The sequence below is a fragment of the Mesocricetus auratus genome, unplaced genomic scaffold (genome assembly GCF_017639785.1).
Source record: "Mesocricetus auratus isolate SY011 unplaced genomic scaffold, BCM_Maur_2.0 Super-Scaffold_100019, whole genome shotgun sequence".
NCBI lineage: Eukaryota > Metazoa > Chordata > Mammalia > Rodentia > Cricetidae > Mesocricetus > Mesocricetus auratus.
The window spans coordinates 2,036,857-2,058,212 of NW_024429200.1; the positions used below are offsets into that span (position 1 = coordinate 2,036,857).

The following is a 21,356-nucleotide window of genomic DNA, read 5'->3' on the forward strand; positions in this document are numbered from 1 at the left end:
GAGCAAGGTATCTCTCCATACAGAATGGGCTCCACTAAGTCAGTTTGTACATTAGAGTTAGATCATGGACCCACTGCCAGTGGCCTCATATATTGTTCCAGTCACACCATTGTCACCTATATTAAGGGAGTCTAGTTTGGTCTTATGCAGGTTCCCCATTTGTCAGACCAGAGTCAGTGATCTCTCACTAGCTCAGGTCAACTGTTTCCATGGGTTTCCCCATCATGGTCTTGACTCCTTTGTTCATATAATTGTTCCTCCCTCACGTGGATTGTACTCCAGGAGCTTGGCCCATTGGTTAGTTGTGGGTTTCTGCAACTGCTTCCACCTGTTTCTGGAAGAGGGTTCTAGCTTTTTTGGGGTTGTGAATTGTAGCTGGGTATCTTTTGCTTTATGTCTGGTATCCACTTATGAGTGAGTACATAGTAGATTTGTCTTTCTGCTTTTGGGTTACCTCACTCAGGATGGTTTTTTCTAGTTCTGTCCATTTGCCTGTAAATTTTAGGATGTCATTGTTTCTTACCACTGAGTAGTACTCTATTGTGTAAATATACCACATTTTCTTTATCCATTCTTCAGTAAAGGGGCATCTAGGCTGTTTCCAAGATCTGGCTATTACGAATAAAGTTGCTGTGAACATAGTTGAGCAAATGCCCTTGTGGTGTGAATGTGCCTCCTTTGCAGGGTCTTGAAGTAGATGGATCCTTAGTTTTATGAGGAACGGCCACACTGGTTTCTCCAGTGGCTGTACAAGTTTGCACTCCCACCAGCAATGGAGGAGTGTTCCCCCTTTCTCCACATCCTCTCCAGCATAAGCTGTCATTGGTGTTTTGATCTTAGCCATTCTGATTGGTGTAAGATGGAATCTCAGAGTGGGTTTGATTTGCATTTCCCTGATGACTAAGGATGTTGAGCATTTCCTTAAGTATCTTTCTGTCATTTAAGACTGTTCTGTTGAGAAATCTCTGTTTAGATCTGTACCCCATTTTTAATTGGATTAATTGTTAGTTTGATGTCTAGTTTGAGTTCTTTGTATATTTTGGACATCAGCCCTCTGTCAGATGTGGGGTTGATGAAGATCTTTTCCCATTCTGTAGGGAGCCCTTTTGTCTTGTTGGCCATATTCTTTGCTTTACAGAAGCCTCTCAGTCTCAGGAGGTCCCATTTATTAATTGTTGCTCTCAGTGTCTGTGCTACTGGTGTTCTATTTAGGAAGTGGCCTCCTGTGCCTATGTATTCAAATGTATTTCCCACTTTCTCTTCTGTGAGGTTCAGTGGGGATTCATTTATATTGAGATCTTTGATCCATTTGTACTTGAGTTTTGTGCAAGGCGATAGATATGGATCTATTTGTATTCTTCTACATGTTGACAGCCAATTTTATCAGCACCATTTGTTGAATATGTTTTCTTTTTTCCATTTTATATTTTTAGTTTCTTTGTCAAAAATTAGGTGTTTATAGGTGTGTGGGTTGGTATTGGGGTCTTCAATTCGATTCCATTGATCCACCTGTCTGTTTTTATGCCAATACCAAGCTGTTTTCATTACTATAGCTCCATAGTAAAGCTTGATTTCATGGATGGTAATGCCCCCGGATAAACCTTTATTGTACAGGATTGTTTTGGCTAGTCTAGAATTTCTCCAGTTTTTATAATCTTGACAGGCTTTTCAAATTCAAGATATTTTATAATTTCTTGCCAACCTAAGTAAAAGTATCATTTGATTTTTAGATTAGTAAGCCAGGGATCAAGTCTGTCAATGCTTAAGTGTTGCAAAGTGGAATGTAGATTCCATGAGGGTAAAAATATTAGACTTCTTACTCTCTGTGTCATGTATAGTACATACCACACATCATGTTCACTAGAGAAATCTTGACTAAGTGAATGAATGGATAAACTATAGGAACAAACTAAAAGAAGTTAATCCAGGGGCCAGTGAGACGGCTCAGTAGGCAAAGGTTGCCACCCTGGGACCCACATAGTGAAAGAAGAGAACTGACATATATGTAAGCTATCGCCTCACATTTGCACTGTAGCGTGTGGGCACCTCTGCTTTTGCATGTTTACACACACACACATACACACATACAATTTAACTAAAATTTAAGTAAATGAATAAAAGCTATACCAGTATACAATAAACTCCAGATGTGTTTTTAAAGCAGAACTACAAAGAGTACACAAGAAGCAATAACTAGTAGATCTTTGTGTTCCCATCTGAATGATAACAGTCCATGCCTAGGTTTTGCTAATGATTCTTTCCAATAAATGCACTGGTCACTTCATTAAAACTTTATTCTCAGCTAAAGTCCTGGAATAGGGTCTAAACTATTCCAATCACAAATCATATAGTTTTTAATCAGCTTTAATTTTCTGATCTGCATACAACAGTATTTACAGAGGCTAAAGATCAGTGCAGGAAAAACTCTATTGTTTGCGAAATTGCCGTGTTAGTTCTGTTAAAGTAAATATATAAATAGAGAATTCATCAGTGATGTTTTCTGTAAATCTGCCTGTGGTATAATTACTATTTTAAATTTTCTGATTCTTACTTTATATTCTTATTTTACTGTTTGACATGCCAGTTTCTGTTTGCTGGGTTCCTGTTGCAATGCTTTGTCTTCAACTATTATAAAAATATCTTAATGTTCTTTCTATAGCAAATCTCTCTTTTAGTTCTTTGTTTCAAATTGTGGCTTTTAAAGGTTTTGTTTTTCAAGTTGTTCTCAGAACTAGAAGATACTAAACTCAACTCTGGTTGGTTTTGTTTGTTTTTTTGAGACAGGGTTTCTCTATACAGGCCTGGCTGTCCTGGTACTCTCTGTAGCACAGGCTGGCCTCAAAGTCTCAGAGGTCCACCTTCCTCTGCCTCCTGAGTGCTGGGATTAAACATGTGCCACCACTACCCAGTGACAATTCTGTTTTGGATATCAAGAATACAGATGTGGCCACCAGATGCTCCTTGCTGCAGGCACTAGGAATGGTCAGTAATTGCTTGATAGTTCTTGCGCTTCACAAATAGCTGGGCAGAGAGCATCCATGTTCTTAACTCAGAGTGCACAGGTCTCCATCCTTTCTGAGGCTGAAATCTCAAGCCAGTAGTGATAGAGGGAAATGTTCAGCCTTTGTCGTGTCGGTTCTCACTTGCCCCCCAATGTCTGAAGGCGATATAAGAGTCGCTTCAACCAACCCTTTTGTACGCTGTACGTCTAGTAAAGAGTAAAGCTAGCCTGCTCATCGTGCTCCACTTTGCTGCCTTGGCATCTCCATAAGTAAAACGTAAGAAGGTGGGTGATAGGGGAAGGAGATGAAACTGTTCTTTTTAGATCCAGCTGTAGGTGTTCTTGTGCTTGGATTTCCTGCTGACCTCACGTCTGTGATTGTCATCAGTGGCTCTTTATATTTAATCAAGTCCTCTAACAAACAGCAGCATGTGTCAGGTGTGTGTGTGTGTGTGCGCGTGTAAATACATTTGATTGTGCTAGGCTTCAGTACTTTTTGTTGTGTCACTTACTTTGCCTGACTGTGACAGTATTATTGTAATGAAACAGTGCTAAGGGACTAGGAATTTCCCTGTGCATTTATGTGCTCTCTGGTCAGTCCTCTTGTTTGCCAGACATCACCCACATAATAAAACATGCTCAACAGATAATTTTTATAGAACTTATTTCAATCTCATTTTCCCACTCACAAATGAGTCTTTAAAGGCTATATTTAAGTTGTTTTTAAAGATTTCTTAGTGTACAAAAGAAGAATGGTCTTACTAAATGTCACCTCTGTCTTTAATTATGTGCAGTCACAACGTGCTTATTTCCTTGGTTTATCTCCCCTGTCAGAGCACCTCTCTGAATGAGAGAGCATGGCTTCTGTTATGTCATCCTTTGAAATGACTCAAGAGTGGGCTGCATACAGCAACCCTTTGACCAAGAGGGTTGAGCTTAGCTTCTAGGTATGAGGAGGGTTCGATGATCTTTCTAGAAAGGTCACTTTCTACTGGGAATGATAAACTGAGATTTTAGTTGTTAGCTCCAGAGATTAACTCAGAGGAAGAGTTGTTTAAAACCACGTCATTGGTTTTGTTGTTTTTGATAGGAAAACTGAACTGACACTTCAGTAAATTGACTGCATTATATAAGGCACAGGTTGAAGTAATCCAGTAACATGAATTCTTCTGTGGTTATTTGATTGTTTTCAAAATGTCTTTGACATTTGAAAGGCACATAGACAAAGGCCAACCCTGTAAGTGGTTATGTTTAGAGAGGTAAAATAAAATTCCATTCATTGGCCTTTTTACTTTAACCATCTGAATCCAAAGCAGGATTTGGTTTCAAATAAATAGAATAATCAACATATAGTTTTATCCTTTTAAAAAAGATTTCATTGTGTATATTTATTGTGCATGGTGCTGTATTAAAATATATAGTTTAATATTAGTACCACTCAGTTATAGAAGTTTTGAATAGTATTTATAACTTTTCATCACAAAACAAATATTAAACTCTAATAGAAGTTATTTCATTTGTTAATGTCTTCTAATCAATCTTAAGGGATTTAACAGTACTTGAAGTAAAAGATATCTCACATGATGGGACAGACTTAGTAGACCTCCTAGGGGAGGCTTTACCCTCTCCAAAGAGCATATGGGAGGTAGGGGAGTGGGGGGAACAAGAGGAGAGGAGGGAGGGGGAGCTGGGATTAGAATGTAAAAAATAAATTAAAAGAAAAAAAGATGTCTCACTAGACACCCAGTTAAATGAAAACTAATTCATGATTGTTTTCTACAGCACTCCACATTAACCAAACTTCTTTGATTTGTATAGAGGCTATCTATTGTTGCTTGATACTGTTGATTCTAATTAATATATATCATTTGTTCATAGTCTCTTCACTTCACCTAAAAGACAATGCCCAGTAAAATAAAGTAGGCCACTACTTGCTATCAGTGAAACTAGTTTGTTCTAGGGTATGAGGAAGTTAACCAATATGTTTTCCAAGTCTCAGGAGGCCTAAAACTATGGTGGCTGAGGTTAAAGAATAGCCTAGCATCCCAGTTCACTTTAAACTCAGTTTTTGTTTATTTTGTTTTGTCCTGTTTCTCATTTTGACCTTTTCCCTGAAGAAAGGAGAACTAAAAAATAGAAATAATTGTTCTTCATGGATACCAGTAAATTACTGTAAAAATGTCAATCTACAAAAATATGCTTACCAAAACATCTTTTCCTAGAAATGATTTTATTGTTGTTGTTTTGGTTTGGTTTGGTTTTTCAACAGAGGGTTTCTTTGTGTAACAGTCCTGGCACTCACTCTGTAGATCAGGCTGGCCTTGAACTCACAGAGATCTGCCAAGCCTCTGCCTCCCAAGTACTGGGATTAAAGGCATGAGCCACCATAGCCCGGCTTTTAGATAATATTTTTATTGTATGTGATTACTAGTCCTTCTAGAAACTGGCTTCTGGTTACCAAGAATCATTGCCCATCTCCAGAGCCTATTGCATAATGCTATACTGAAGCACCATCTGGACAGCTTGATGTTTTACACACACACACACACACACACACACACACACACACACACACACACACACACACTTTTTACTGATTCTGAAGAGCTTACAGTTGGAAACAGAAGACTAAACAAGTGAAGACCATCTGCAAAGCTCCAGGTGAACATGTCACACCGTAGACATTCACAGTGAACAAACAACATGCTGAGTGGGGGTCTTCATCAAAACATCATGTGGGTCAGGTTAGCTAAGCGGGTGGCCCAGGAAGAAAGGAAAGTTAACCCCTGGGTATTTGAAGGGGGTGGATTTGAACATATGAGGAGGACACTTGCAGTTTTGGGTAAGTCAGTACTGGAATCAAAATCTCTCTTAAAGAGAGTAAGAGATAGCTTATTCTGGAGCCCTTTTGAGTGACCATGGCCTGGGAACACAGATTTTGGTTACCTCAAATTCATGTTCCAATGTGGAAGCAGTTTCAGGAAGTTTTAGTTTTACAGAACAAAGAAGATTATACATAAATTAATGCAAGTTTAAAATTCATTGGTGGCTACATCAGAGAGGTGGTTATGTCAAGATAGAAGAGACTTTTCTGTAGATCTCGCATGTTATCTGATGACAGTCTTAGCTTTTGAATTGGTGGAAGCCAATGATCTACTAAGTTAATAGATTCCAAAGTTTTTTGTTAGTCACAAGATGTTAGTTCAGACATAGAGGCAAGGAATGGCTGTTCTAGAGGGCTAGAATTAGCACAAGATAAAGTAATTAACTTCTGAACCTGCAACATTCCCATTTTTCCACAGTACTGAAACTCTAATTAGTCAATCAGTCTATGCAAATACAACTTCTTTCCAGGAGTGGGTAGGGGATGGATGGATGGATGGATGGATGGATGGATGGATGGATGGATGGATGGATGGATGAGTAGACAGGAAGTGTGAGGCCAGCCTGGAGACATGGGTCAATGCATGCACAGCTACGGCATTAGCTAAGAAAATGGGGGAGATACTGTAAATTCAGATATTTCACATTGAAGAAACCTGCAGGGTTTTGTCTTTAAAAGTTTTAGGCCAAGTATGGTGCACACCTGGAATCCTAGTAATCCCAGCATTTAGTAGTCAGAAGGGCAGGAGTTCAAAGACAGATACACAAAGAATTAAAGACACATAGGTAAGTAGACTCTGTGGGGAGGCACCAAAGTTGGAAAGAAAGCACTGGATGTGAGATAAGGTAGGAGCCAGAGGCATTTTTAAGTCTTTGTTAACAATGGTATCGAAGAAAGACCGTCAAGGGGCCATTTGTGACAAGATCAGAGGGGGATTCTGAGCTGCTTATATTGTTACTTTGTGGATATTTATTAGGATACCTATGCATCCTAGAATTAGGGAGTAGTTAGGACTCAAGGTTAACTTTTTCAGTCATTTGTGCTTTGAACAAAGGAAAAAGTGGTCAAAAATCAAGGGTTACTTAAGCAAATGGTAGAGAGAGCAAAGGCAACAGAAATTTAGGACTACAGTATAACTGGAGATTACTGAGCAGAGACTAGCAGAGGTGTAGCTCTTGTACCCTCTAAAGAAAAGTACTGCACAGCAGGGAAAATGGAAGCCATGTTGTAATAATAAAGGTGGAGTGTTTGTGCCTCTCAACATGCCACGACTAGCCCCAAACTAAAGGGCTCTGGTAGAGCTGGGACCCTCTGGGTTGAGGGAGGGCGAGCTGGGGTGAGACTCTAGCATCTGTGTGCTTTGGTCTTCTCATTTGCTGTTTCCCTTTGGTAACTGGGTGGGGCTCTCCTGCTCATGCTCATACCATGTCCCTATCTCCTGCCAAGATCTGAGGCCCATGAGCTTCTCTGTCACTGGATCTGCCAAGGAAACTCGGCTGTCTTCTGTTCCTTAGAATAGTTTTTCCTTATCTCATGTCATGTTTAGCTAGCCTTCTGTAGAAGGTGCCTCCCACACCATTCTTAGCACTATCTAAAAGGACTGTGAACAGCTAATGAATTCAGTCAGAGAAAGGGGATTTGGAAACACCTGGCTGCTGAGAAAAAATGATTGTAGGTATGAGGTCCAACCCACGGATATAAGAAGGTCCTGCAGGCCATATGACAATAACATCCCAATGATGGAGCCTTGGGTTAACCCCAGATGAACAAGTCTCTTCTCTATACCACCTGGGCAGAGGACAAACTTCCTTTTTTTTTGTTGTTGTTGTTTGTTTTGTTTTTGTTTTTTTCGAAACAGGGTTTCTCTGTGGCTTTGGTGGTTGTCCTGGAACTAACTCTTATAGACCAGGCTGGTCTAGAACTCACAGAGATCCTCCTGCCTCTGCTGGGATTAAAGGCGTGCACCACCGCCCAGCTGCTGGTAGGAGACAAAAGCCTACAAAGGCTTTTGTTTTAAGCTGTGAGGCTTTTGTCTCAAGTCAGGAGGGTCAGAGGAAGCTGGCCATCCTGGAAATTTGACACCTTTATTACCTAGTCATAGCCCCTCTCCCTGTCTGTCTGCTTAGTAGGGAGTCTGTCTCATTCCTAGTGTCTCATTATCACATAGTGCTGGCTTCCATGAGAAATATGCATATCAGTGAATTTCTTACCATGTACCCGAAGGCCACCAATACTCAGCTTATTTTGTGTGCCTACAGTTCATGCAGGAAACCTAAGGTAAGGTAAGCTGATAGTCTGGTGATTATACACTGGTGGGCCAACATCCATCACCAAACATCTCAGTGCTTCCTGAGGTGCAGCCTGAAGGAGGTGGTGGGAAACAGCTATAATAATGACAACTTAGAATTGGAAATGTACAAACAAGGTCAACCCCACCACAGCCCCAACTAGATTGCTCCATTCATTTGAACTCTGCCTTCTCTCCGCCCCCATATTAAAGCTTTTTTTTATTATTTTAATTTTTTTTTTTTTGGTTTTTTACGAGACAGGGTTTCTCTGTGTTGTTTTGGAGGCTATCGGTCCAGCCCGGCCTCGAACTCACAGAGATCCGCCTGCCTCTGCCTCCCGAGTGCTGGGATTAAAGGCATGCGCCACCACCGCCCGGCTATTATTTTAATTTTAAATAGCTTGTTTTACATGTCAATCCCAGTTCCCTCTCCCTCCCCTCCTCCCGCACCTCTCCACCATCCCCCCCATCCTCCCACCCTATTGCCAATTCCTTCCACATAGGAGATATCTAGAGTCTGTCATTTCACTCAGGGTAGGGTCCATGCACTTCCCTAAGAGTCCAGGCTGAGAGAGCATCCCTCTTTGTGTTATGGACACACGATGTCTGTTAGTATTCGAGGGATAAACACTGATCCACCATATTAAAGCCTTTAATAAGCCAAAGTCCTTAAAACTTTTAACAGGGGGGGGGCTGATTTTGTATGTATGTATGTATAGTGTGTGTGTACATGTCCTAGTAATGTTGTCATTACATTAATTTCTATGAAAAAATCTTGGTTTTGCTTTTCCATTTCACATGGAAATCATTCCATGGAAAGAGTTCAGTGAACTTAAAACTAGTTGGCTTTTTATCACTTATTAGTCATTCTTGCACAGCATTTATTGAATGGGCAAGTGAGCTAGACTCATAAGTTCTTCACACATGGTCTTTGCCCCAACACAGTATGTAAGGTCAATGGTTCTGACCATCTTACAGCAGAGGAAACGTAGGCCCATAATATACAGATGACACAACCAGAAGCACTATGGTGGTTTGAATGAGAAATGCCCCCCACGGCCTTTGATATTTAGCGCTTAGTCGCCAGTTGGTAGCCCTGTATGGGGAGGCTTACACAGTGTAACTTTGGGAGGACTAGCGGCCTTGAGAGTTCAAAGCCTCTCATCTGTTCCAGTTCGCTGTCTGCTCTCTGCTGTGGTTGAGGGTGTGAGCTCTCAGCTTCCTGCTCCCCAGCCAGACGACGCTTACTGTGTCTCTCCACCATGGTGGACTCTTACTCCTCTAGAATGCTAGGCCAAAATAAACTTCTTCCCTAAGTTGCTTTTTGGCATGGTGTTTCATCACAACAGAGAAGTGAGCAGCACAGGCACAAAGCAGGTGAGGGAAAGCTGGTTTTAGAAGCCCGCTCTAATACTGATGGAGACCTCTTAAGGGACCTCTAGGGAAAGGGTGGCCAATCAACAGATATGAGGCAGATAGTTGGTCCTGTTGTGTTTTGTTGAGTCCCTGTGATGTTGCATGGGGGATATAAGTAAGCATCTAGAAGGAGAAGGTGCCATGGATTTTCATAGAGAATCTCTCTGCTTAGTTGGAGAGGTCAACTCCTATACCTAGAAGCAGTGGTGGACCTGAGTCAATGCCTAGGATGAGTGGTAGGTGAGCTAAGGGATGAAGAGCCTTCTGAGAGGAGACTTGACCCAGAGTCTTGGGGAGAGAGGGCTAAGACTGGGGTCTCCCTTCGTACCCCAGGGACACTGAATGGAAGGAAGGCAGGATGCACAGGCTCCATCCATACTTAGAGAAGAAGCCCTTCTCCTGTAGGTGAAGTCTAAGTTCACTGTAGAAAAGGCCTGCGGACTTGAGGAACCAGTAAAGTGAACCAAGGATGCCATTCTCACAGCATGGTCACAACCCATGCATGGTGCTGAGACAAACACCGTCTAACAGAAGGCACTGGGCAATCAGCATTAAGTCAGGCTGCAGAGTTCACTCCGAGGCTTTCATGTAGTGCCAAAGCCCGGGGAATGCAGAACTGAGCTCCTAGAGTGTCAGAGGAGGGGATAGAGAAACAGCTCACAGAAGCATGCAGTAAGAAGACATCACCAGAGAATACAAAATGACAGTCAAGATCTGGTTCAAAGAAGACGACATAGGAAATTGGACACAGAGGGAAACTTGGTAGAATAAGGAAACAGTTGTTTTGGGGCCTTCCACGTAATGAGAACTTGGACTTCCTGTGATAACAAGTTGGTTCTTTAGGAAGAAAGTAGGGTGGTGGAAACCCTTTTAGGAAAACAAGTCTAGCACCAGTCTATAATTGGCTGGAAAGTGGGGAGACTGAGAACAGAGAACATCCCAGGGATTATCTCCGAGATCCAGGTGGGGACCAGGGAGTCGAGGGAGCAAAGGAGTAGAGATGAAGTTCAGTTGGTAGGATGTGTGCCTGGTGTTCATGGAGCACTGCATTTTATCCTTAGCACTGCCTTAGTTTAAATTAAAAAAGAAAGAAAGACAATGTAGTGCATGCATATAATCCCAGTGCGCTATAATCTCAGCAATTTGGAAGTCGCCACAGGATGCAAAAGAAGAGACAAGAGAGACAAACAAATGTGTGACACTGCAGATGACTGTTGAACATACTGACTTCAGATAGGGAGAGCGTGATGGTTCCTCTAGGAGAAATTGAATTATAGAGCAGGAGGGTACTGAGTTCATTCTAAGGCTCCAATGGAAATGTAGAAAGACTGTGTCTCAGGCTCCAGCCTGCTTATGGTGATGACAGGGAGTGAGTTTACAATGGCAGGCGGGACAGGGTCCACAAGAAGGAGCTAGAAAGGGGGAGAGTGACAGAAGGAGTCAGTGGAGAGGCCGCTCACTGAACCACAAACCTTGAGGGGTTTGGGAGAGTGATAAGGACAGCAGAGAAGGGAGCAGGGTAAAAGCTAGAGGCCAGGAAAGGTCTATGGGCTTCAGGGGCCTGGCGGATGGTGACATTCTCATGTAGCTTCTTTAGTGTGTAGTCGGCTCCATAGCATCCTGCTTGCCTGATGACCATCTCCCTGCTCAGCTTCAACTCTCACCATTCTCTACAAGCTGGACAAGGGTTCTCTGCCTGTAAGAGCACAGCAGTATTAAATGGTAGTATGGCCCCCAGTGCAAACCTGCCCACTTGCCTCCTTTTGTATCCGTGGGTTCCTTCAAAATGAAGAAAGGCTGGAGCAGTGCGTCAGGAAAGCAGCAGAAACAGGGCAAGCCATGCTGTTTGAACCGGAAGAACTAGAGAAAGGGAGGGAGAAAATGAGCATTTTGAAGTGATAATTAAGAAGCCCCTGCAGTATGGGGTAAGTTGATGCTCCTGCCAAGGAAGACAGACTCACTCTGCAAATTCCCACGCACCTGCCACCTGGGAGATGCGGCAGTGGAACCCTTCCCTGGGCTGGGCTGACCAGTTAGCTTCCTTTACGCTGGGGTTTGTTTATTTCATCAGAATGGAAGGTGAACCTTGGCTCTGTCTCACATGTTGCAAAATTTGTTCATTTTGTGTTTATTTCTCCACTCTTCTCCTGGTTTGCATCTACTATAAATGTCACCACTTAACTAAGTGGTTGATGCCATTAGCAGCAATTTGTGAGTCCTAAGAATTTTGGTGCCTTGCTCATCAGCTTCTTAGCTCCAGGCTTAGGACCCTGATTCTAGAGACACTTTCTCCCCCCCCCCCTTTTAAATTTAAATTAGAAACAAGCTAACTGTTGCGATTAACATGAATGCTGTTGAAGGCAGAGTGCAGTAATTATTTTCTGTGCTTTCTAGGTTCTAAACTGCCCCTTGCCTCTGGGGAAGCTGTTAAACTTTGCTTTTGTTTAGGAAAAGAAAACTAATTTTGAAAGCACAGGGCATGGTAACACATCCCTGTAATCCCAGCACTGCTGAAGCTAAAGCAAGAGGAACAAGAATTTGAGGACCACCTGGGCTGTATAGTAGAGTTGTAGACTAGCTAGCTAGGAGAGGGCTGGGGAGTAACCAAGAAAACAAATTTCTAACCCTCCAAAGTGCCCATCACAGAGATAAAACAGTAATTACTCTTACCTGTCTTCCTACATCCAGTCTCTCCTACTCATCTCAGAATTCCAGTGCCAATAGAGCCAGGTGACACAGTCTGTAAGCTGGTGAAGCTGCAGCAGGTGGGACACAAGGGAGGCTTCTGAGAGGCAGCACCACTGTCCTGAGAGCCTCGTCACTGTGAATTCGTACGGGCCCTAGAGTTACCTGAGCTTTTGATTTTTGTTAGAAGCTAGAAAACCCTGAGTTCTCAATGTCAAAATCCTTTAACCCCACCACTTGGGAGGCACGGGCAGATGGATCTCTGAGTTCACTGCCACTCTGGTCTACAGAGTAAGTTTCAGACCAGCCAGGGCTGTGCAGAAAGTTCCTGCCTACACAAATAAATAAATAAATAAATAAATAAATAAATAAATAAATAAATAAGATCTTGAATATGATCTAAATATGTATGTGTGGAAATGTTATCATGAAACCTGTTATTATATATAACTAGTATATGCTAATAAAATTTTTAATAAACATTTTAAAATAGTTCAAGTTTTATGCAGGCCAAATTGTTAATGTCTCTATTGGATTCTTCCCATAGGATAGCAATTTGCAGCCTTCTTCTTGCTCATTTGGTCCTGTCAGCTTTTAGGGTTTGGGAGTCCTTCAGCCTCATTGTAATTGTGCTACCCGTCCTTAGAAGGTCTTTAAGTGAATCCAGTCAGGACAGGGACTAAGTGGATCCTGGCACAAGTGTCTGGACTGTTCCACTGAGGCTGGCTAGAAAAGTAAATACAGAGTTGCTTTTGCGCAGATTCGCTCTCCTAGAAACATGACATTCCTATGCATGAACATGAGCCATGACTACGGGACAAACTGACCTAAAACTTGGGGCCTCGTCCAGTGTTGATCCTCTCAGTTTCTGGGAGTCAGTAACTTGAGAGCAACTTGGCTTAGTGTAGACAGACATTTCTGTCCTGCCCGGCCCTGCAGCCATTCAGTCCCAAATAATCACACAGAGGCTTATATTAATTATAAACTGTTTGGCTGATGGCTCAGGCTTCTTATTGGCTAGCTCTCTCTTAATTACTAACCCTTTCTATTCATCTCTGTGTCTCCACATGGTCTTGGCTTACTGGCAATGCTTCCTCAGCAGCTACATGGCTACTCTACTCCACTTACTACCTGTCTCTATCCCTGTTTGGATTTCCCACTTGGCTAAATCCTGCCTGTCCATTGACGAAACAGCTTTCTTCATCAGCCAATAAGAGAAACGCATACTCACAGCGTTCAGAAGGACACCCATCCTGGCTCAGTCTTGGGAGGCCTCACCCACTGAGCCCACCTGACAGCTGTGAGACCTGCTTCTACAGAGACTCTCAGGACTGGCAAGCTGGTGCTGCTGCTAGTAGGTGCTCCCTATCCTCGCAGCATGGCCACTGATTTCTCCTGAAGCCAATGACTCAAAACTCAGCAGCCTAGAAACTAGTGTCTTTTTATGACTAATCTCACAAGTCGTGCATTATTATTTCTGTGATTTGTATTGATTCTACACGTTTACCCTATTGGTATAGTGGTACATCCAGTAAGGAGGTGTGGACTATCACAGGCCATCTTAGAGGCTGGCTGTCACTGCTTTGCTTTCGCAGTAGACCCTCAGTAAAGGCTTTATAAGCACACATTCAACATTAAAAGGAGTTTCCCAAAGAAACCTAAGAAAAATAGCATACGCACCACAACAATTTGGTTTCATTTACTGACATTTCTGAGACCAACCTCAGAAATCAAATCCCTTGCATGTATATATAGCCCATCTTACAAATGTATCTCTGGAACTATCTAAAGTAACTTTTTAAAATTAAAATCCTGCTCATACTGTCACATAGAGCAGTGTTTCTCTGACCCTTTTTATATAGTTCTTCATGTTGTGGTGACCCCCAACCATAACATTATTTTCGTTGCTACTTCATAACTGTAATTTTGCTACAGTTATGAATTATAATGTAAATATCTGTGTTCCAGTGATCTTAGGCAGCCCCTGTGAAAGGGACATCCAACCCTAAAGGCCTGGAGACTGACAGGTTGAGAACCACTGACTGAGAGTGATAGCTTCAGGTGTGTCCTCTGCTCCCTAAGCAATGATTATTAGCTCACCCCTGTCTGTCTGCTCTATGGCTATTCCTTGGATGGTCTTTGTGGGCGTGTTCTCTCAGTTACAAAGGATGCCACTTCTACTGAGCCTACTGGTTGTTGGTTTGTTTTACTTTTTCAAGTAGACAGGAAGGTGTAAGGAGTGATGGAACTTACATCAGGGACTGTAATGCAAGCCTGGAGAATAATGGCCAGTTTGGGGCCTATGCTGCAAAGTCCACTCCACAAAGTCTCATTGCTATGTCATGTTAGTTAATTAGAGGAGTAGAGTTCCCCAGTTTCTGCCATGGTTTCCATTTCTGTGGCTTCCTTCCTGGTCTACACACAACTCAAAGAGCAAGACAAGTGGGGGTTACTGATTCTCACACACACAATACACTTCAGGTCCCAGATGCTGCAGCCTCTTTCAAGCCCACACTTTATACTCACTTAACAAGATTTAGCTTGAAGAAAAATTCTAAGGGGAAGGAAAGGTACCCCAATATGATCTCCTCCAGGGAAACCCCCAACTGGTAGCCAGTTCTTGTTTGTTCAATAAACAAAACCAAAGGCTGAGAACTGAAGGTCACATAGCCCCTTTGTATTGAATCCTGTAACATTTGTATGTACACCTGAGGGAGCATTGCATGGGCCCAGTCCCTGAAGCACTGCCCTCCCCCTGGCAGTGGCCAGGAAGTCCTGGTATTAGTAAATGGAAATGAAATGTATAATTCATAAGGCCATGGTGGCATGCAATCTGTGGGGTGGGTAATTACAGAATGAGAAATGAGGCTGCAGTGTGTAAGGAACCTTTCTAGGGGAGAGGCTGTATGATCGATGGCCTGCATTGTTCCCCTTCTGACCTTTTCCTGAACTTCCCTTAGAAGAACAGAGGAAATACAGTTCTGCCGTTTCCCATACTGTTTTCGAATAGTACCTTAAGATGCCCCCCCCCCCCCAGCATTTTTAATCTTCCACTGGGAGTTTACTCTCTCTCCTGTGCTTTGCTGTTTCCCATAGAACAATCACTAATAATTCTGCCCTAGTGTTAATGCAGAATACAGAGGCTACACAAATATTTGTCCGTATTGAACACAGTGCTTATGGGGAAAGGGAAAACCCCAGTGGCGTCCACTCCCTCTGTTCCATGTTCCCTGCCAAGTGGAGCAGTCAGGGAATGGCCTTCAGTGGTGATGCCAAGCCCAGGAGGAGCAGGGCAGACCCACACCTGCAGCCAAACAATAGAATCTTTTGGTGGCTGGGCAGGTGTAAGGGGTGATGGGACTTACATCACAGACAGTGATGCAGTCTGGAGAATAATGGCCAGTCTGGGGTATGTGCTCCAAAGTCCACTCCACAAAGCATCACTGCTGTCTTTGTCCTGACCTTAGCTTACTCTACAGTGCTTTACATTCACAGGCATCTGCCAGCCTGGTCACGGAAGCCCAGATGAAGGAGTTCTCCTCACTATATTTCTTTATTAGCATTTATTACAAGAATAACTACATTTCCCTTTGGAGGAGGGAGGAGAGTATAGCTTAAAACAAGGTCTCACTATGTAGTTTAGGCTGGTCTGCAGCTGGCTGTGAGGTCCTCCTGCCTCTGCCTTTATCTCAAGGGCTGGGATTATAGGTGCATACCAACATGCCCTGTCCCATTAAGACTGTTCAAAGGAGTATATAAAATATTTTGATCATATCCACCCCCAATTTTGATTACTCTTTCCTACCCTCCCCTGCTCTAGCTGGTTCCTTCCTCTTCCCAAATAACCCTACCTTTTACTTTTTCTACTCTCAGGGTTTTGTTGAGCTATTGTTGTTACTGCTATTTGAGTCTTGATTCTTCTTGAGATACAATTATACACAGGATATACCTACACTGAACGCCTGAAGCAGGGGTATTCTAAAGAGGGATCTTATGCCCCCCCTTTTTCTATCAGACTACCACCTTTATAATTTGCAAAGTTGGCATGTTTAGCAGGCATAAGGGAGTTGTAACTTGGAGCTGTCCTCCAAAGAAAAGATACTAAAGGTTCCAAAGCCCACTACCCAAGGCTTTTTTTTTTTTAACCTGCGATAGGAATGGACTCAGGAACAGAAAAACCTCTTCAAGACCTATAATGGGCCCAACAACCCGAGACACTTTTATCTTTTAAAAAAAAGAGTGATATTTAAGAGCCCATTTTTCTCAGTCTGTACTTGAATAAAATACTCTCTAAGAGTGTCTTATATGGAGGCCATCTGGAGCCCCCACCCCACCCCAGGAAAGGGCTTGTTAATTTGTCTCACAGCTAAATTTGTGTATGTTCTAGCCTTTGGTTCATGGCTTTATAAAAATTGCAAGGTGGCTACAGGCATGATGGGATGGACATTAGACCCCCCCACACACACACACACAGTTCACCAAAGTATAAATGAACCCATTTTCTGTTCCCTAATTTCTTCAGAGTACAGGGAAACTAAGGCAGCTAGTTAATGGACCTAAGTGCCTCGTAACCACATTTGTCCCGAGTTGAATTTCTCTTGCTTGACATGATGGTCTCCAGTTCCAGCCATTTTCCTACAATAGCATAATTTCATTCTTTATGGCTGAGTAAACTCCATTGTGTATATACCAGGGCTTCTTTATGCATGTGTTTGTTGAGAGAAATTAGGTTAATCAACCAAGAAGACCTCTGTGGGATTTGTATCCAAGCCAGAATTTGTATCAAGGCTAGGTTTCACTTAGCTTCAGAATTGATTCTCAGTTGAATCTTCAGAGTATTGGGGGGTTTTGTTAATTTTTTTAAAGTAATTTTTAAGGCCAAATGAAAAAGAACTTGATGGTTCTAGGCTAACCCTTTCCACTTAGAGCCTCTGAGTTTGGTTAGCTCCATTTCTCAGTTGGTGCTGAGTGCCTGCTGTGCCCAGTGCTGTGCCCAGGGGATGCCACCAGCACTTGCTTCCTCAAGAAACTAATGTGGGTTCTGTCTCCCTAAGGAGCTTCTGGTCTCATGGGAATCCGGAACAGGCCTGAATCCACACGTCCAGACACCTTCTCCTGCTCTCAGGAGGCATGTGTGCAGACCACCACTTGCTGGTGCAAAAACTATTGCAAGCTCTTATTCTTTGGTAGCAAGGAAACATAGGTCTTCCTTCTAGGATTGCAGCCATTATTTCAAGTATCTGTTGAATTGCCTGGGAAAGAGTTAGATGATTTTAAAAATCTCCTGTGTAGTCTCCTCACTCCCCCGTCTGTTTCTTCATCTCCAGATGTGTGTGTGTGTGTGTGTGTGTGTGTGTGTGTGTGTGTGTGTGTGGTGTACACAATGCTCATGTTCCTTCATCTCCAGATGTGTGTGTGTGTGTGTGGTGTACACAATCCTCATGTGTGTTCTTTTTCCTTCCCACCACACCAGTGCATAGATACGATGTCAGACTTTTGCTAAAAGTAGGGGTTTCTCTTTTGTTTGTTTTTTGGTTTCTCCTGCAATTTCCTCCATTAGCAAATAAGAACTCAAAGAGTTTACTCTCTCCCTCCCCCTTCTTTCTTAAAAATAATCAGAAATTGCTGTTTCACTCCTTCTTCACATAGTCACTTCAGTGTGATAGAGCATTTACTGCATTTTTATTGCAGGAAAAGGCACTTAATGAACCATCATTGTGAACAAAGTCAAGTGGTCTTTGTTCACACCTCCCATTTCCTGTATAAGGCTCTGCTGGGTACTACAAGTGCACTGGCATTGGGATGCAGGGCTGTGACCCCAAGATGCTTTCCCAGGATGATTTGATTTTTCTCATTTAAAGGAAAGACAAGTTGTCAGTGAAAGTGGGATGGATCCAATTCTAATGTAAGTGGCAATATAGAAGAGAGCACCTCCCCTTAGTGAGGGAGAGTTCTGAAGGAGACAAGGTCTAAGTTGAAAGCATTTTAAAAAAAGAAGTGTTTTCCAAAGACACTAGACTGTGCTGGAGGCGATGGAGGCAATGACAGGAAAGGGGAGTGTTTCCTGGAGAGCACTCCCTCAGCCTAGTACTTACTGTCTTTCTGTATAAGTCCCTTTCTTTCCTCCTCTCCACTTCTTCCTTAGTCCCAGGACCCACTAGTTAGCTCACTCTGCTAGTTTGGTATTCGTGAGAACAAAACGAACATTCTAATCTCTTGCTGAGTGTTGCTCCATTCCAAAGGCCTGCAGCCCCAGCTCTTGGGTGACAAAAGAGGCATCATTGTTACAATAAGACCAGCTGTTTATGGGAACGTGGGGCAATGGTATTGCCACCTGGGGGAATAGCTCTGCATCTTGCACCAACAAAAAGATCTTCTGTGTTCTGCTTAGTTTGTTGCATGTGTCCCAGGGTTTGGTGGCTATTGCCAAGAGGATAGAAAAGCCACCCATTCCTGTAGAAGTTAATGGTTCAGATGACATTCGGATTGCCTACCTGCTACACTTCTGCACCCCCTAGTGGCAGATTTAAAGAGTCAGTTGAGTGTTTCTTGTGGGACCAAAACATAAGAAAGCAAATTTGGGTTTAGTTTTATTTCCCTGTCCCATTCCCCCAATACTTGAGTATTGAAAGTTATCCCTTAAAAAAAGATACTCTTGGCTAGAGTTTATACCCACCCTTGTCCAGCAGATTGCCCCTGTTCCCAAATTCTTCTGAAGTTCCTAACTCTTCCCTTATCCTGGCCCTGAGCAAATCCAGGGGGACATACTGTGAGACAATGGACCATGGTTAAACCTGTTGTATGGGTGTTTACTGCTGTAGACTTGAAGGGCATACTCCGGAGAGTCCCCTTTGCAGGTTTGGTTTCCTGCTAACGCCAGGTTTTGTACTTTCCCCAGAGAGCTGGCCTCATCCCTGTGGCTCATCTAGACGTACGAGTGCCTGCTTGCTTGAAGATAGCCACATCGTGTACTTACTGGGTCAGACACCCCATCAGCTAGCTCCTAGTTTTGTTAAGAGCTTGCTCTGCAGGATGTTAGCAGGCTTTGGCTCTTGGCTCTTAGTAATCCTCTACTTGAGATACAGTGAACAGAAAGAAACCTCTGGTGCTAACCCTGCTACTGCATAGGATTGCCATCGTGCTCTGTGGGGTCCTTTTCATAGCTTAGGTTTCTGGTTTTTGTTCTCTGAATTGGTCTGGTTCCTGTCAGTGACACCAAATGTACTTCCATTTCAAAAAAGAAATAATTTTCTATTGTCAGAGTACTCTTTAACCCGTAATCAGCATCAGTAATTAGTGGCTTGCCATTATTAACCCTACAAGCACATGGCCAGATGAGGGTGGAAGGAAATGAGCCTTGTCTAGGTTGTCACCTGTCTATGGGGTAGAGATACAGAGGCCTCTCCAGTCTAGGCACAGGGCACCTTGGAAAGGAAAGCACTGGACTCTTATGTGTGTGCTCATTTACCCAACAAACATTTACTGAGTACTCAGAATGAATCAGTCAAAGCTAAATGTTAAAGCAGTGAGATCGTGACATTTAAGTCAATAAAGTGCCATAATATCACTGTTTTGGTGTGCTTTTATCTGGGGTAGAAAGTGAACCCTTGAATACTAGGTTCACATGGAAGAAGCTATCCCTTCCATGGAATGACATCCCATTTTCACTCTGTTGGTACCTTTGATATGTGTCACCAGGCCGAACATAGGGAAGATGCTGTATGTGCAGTTGATCCACAGGAACTGAAATTCCCAATTTCCTCCCAGGGTGGAAGAAAGAGGGTCTGCCCTCAGAAAGCTGTGACAGGTGACAGCAGGTGACAGAGATGTTTTAGTTGGCCCTTCTCAGTATCAGCAGGTTTAGCCTTGGAAGCTATAACTGCAAAATTCTAGCCCTCAGCCTTAGTGAATAGACTTAACAAAGCAGAAGAAAAACTCAACAGAAGGAACTGTGAGGGGATGTCAGTGAGTGTCCCTGGCTCTGTCTGCTTAGCTCTGTTCTTTCCAGTGTCTTCATACTCATCTTGTCTGGGTTTTCATGAGGCTGGGATCCACTTCCCCAGTGTGACCCACACCCATCTCATGTGTCTGTGGCACAGGTTTCAAAGCCTCTTTGAGAAGAAGACAGGAGTGATTTTGACATTCTGGGGTGCTCTTTGCTTTCTAATCATTTTTGGTGTGTGTGTGTGTACACACCTATATTCACTCATTCTCTTTCTATCTCTTCCCTCATCCTTTTTGTGTGACCATGAGGAGACCAGAATCCAACTTCAGATGTCATTCTTCAGGAGTCATCCACATTGTTTTTTAAGACAGGATCTCTTGCAGGCCTGGAACTTCCTGGTTTAGCTGGAATTCTCTGGTTAATCAGAAAACTTCAGGGTCCTCCTCTTCCAGCACAGGGATTACAAACATGGATTTTCATATGGTGGTAGGGGTCAAGCTCAGGTCTTCTTGCTTATATATCGAGCACTTCATGTACTGAACCGTCTTCCTAGCCCTTGTTGTATATTTCTTTGTGTCCGTCTTTCTCAACAAAAATGAAACAATTTCATATTTCTATTTAAAAATGACATTTAACTATTAAAAGCACCTGAAATTTTATAAGTATAAACAAATCACTATGTACATACCAGCAGATCTCATAATTCCGTTTCCTGGGCTGACTAGTAACTAACTGTCCACTAACATTTGTTGAGCATATACTTTGGCAAAAGGCACTGACATAAAGCCTGCCTTGTTAGCACTGTAGTCCTGAATGAACATGCTCTCTCCAGCAACTTTTGACTTCCTGGTAAAACACCAGAGACCAGACCAGCAGATTTAGATCACCTAGGCCACCACCCGGAAGGTGAGGATTCTGGGAATCTCAGGATGCTGAGTGTTTTTGAAATGAACCATTGTGGCTTTTGCTAGAAAGGACCCAAGCTGTTTCTTCCTAGGAACATTTCTCAGTGAGATATGCACTCATAGTGGGGAGTTTGTTTTTATTTTTACCTCTTTCCCTTTTCCTTGGTTGTCAGATGCTGTCAAGTCACATTAGTGGAGTTAGGTGAATACATGTTTCTGGTTGTGCATTTGCT

The 21,356-nt window shown here is 42.8% G+C and overlaps 1 protein-coding gene and 1 long non-coding RNA gene across 5 annotated transcripts in view; one reads left to right on the forward strand and one right to left on the reverse strand.

Moving 5' to 3' along the window:
- Hipk2 (homeodomain interacting protein kinase 2) overlaps positions 1-21,356 on the forward strand; it is a 187,399-nt gene that overhangs the window by 94,232 nt on the left and 71,811 nt on the right.
- LOC110339240 overlaps positions 11,180-21,356 on the reverse strand; it is a 92,432-nt gene continuing 82,255 nt past the window's right edge. Inside the window, exons 4-5 of the long non-coding RNA XR_002381353.2 lie at positions 12,259-12,344; positions 11,180-11,284 (exon numbers count right to left, since the gene is read on the reverse strand). This is a non-coding gene — a long non-coding RNA (uncharacterized LOC110339240). The remainder of the gene's footprint in view (positions 11,285-12,258; positions 12,345-21,356) is intronic.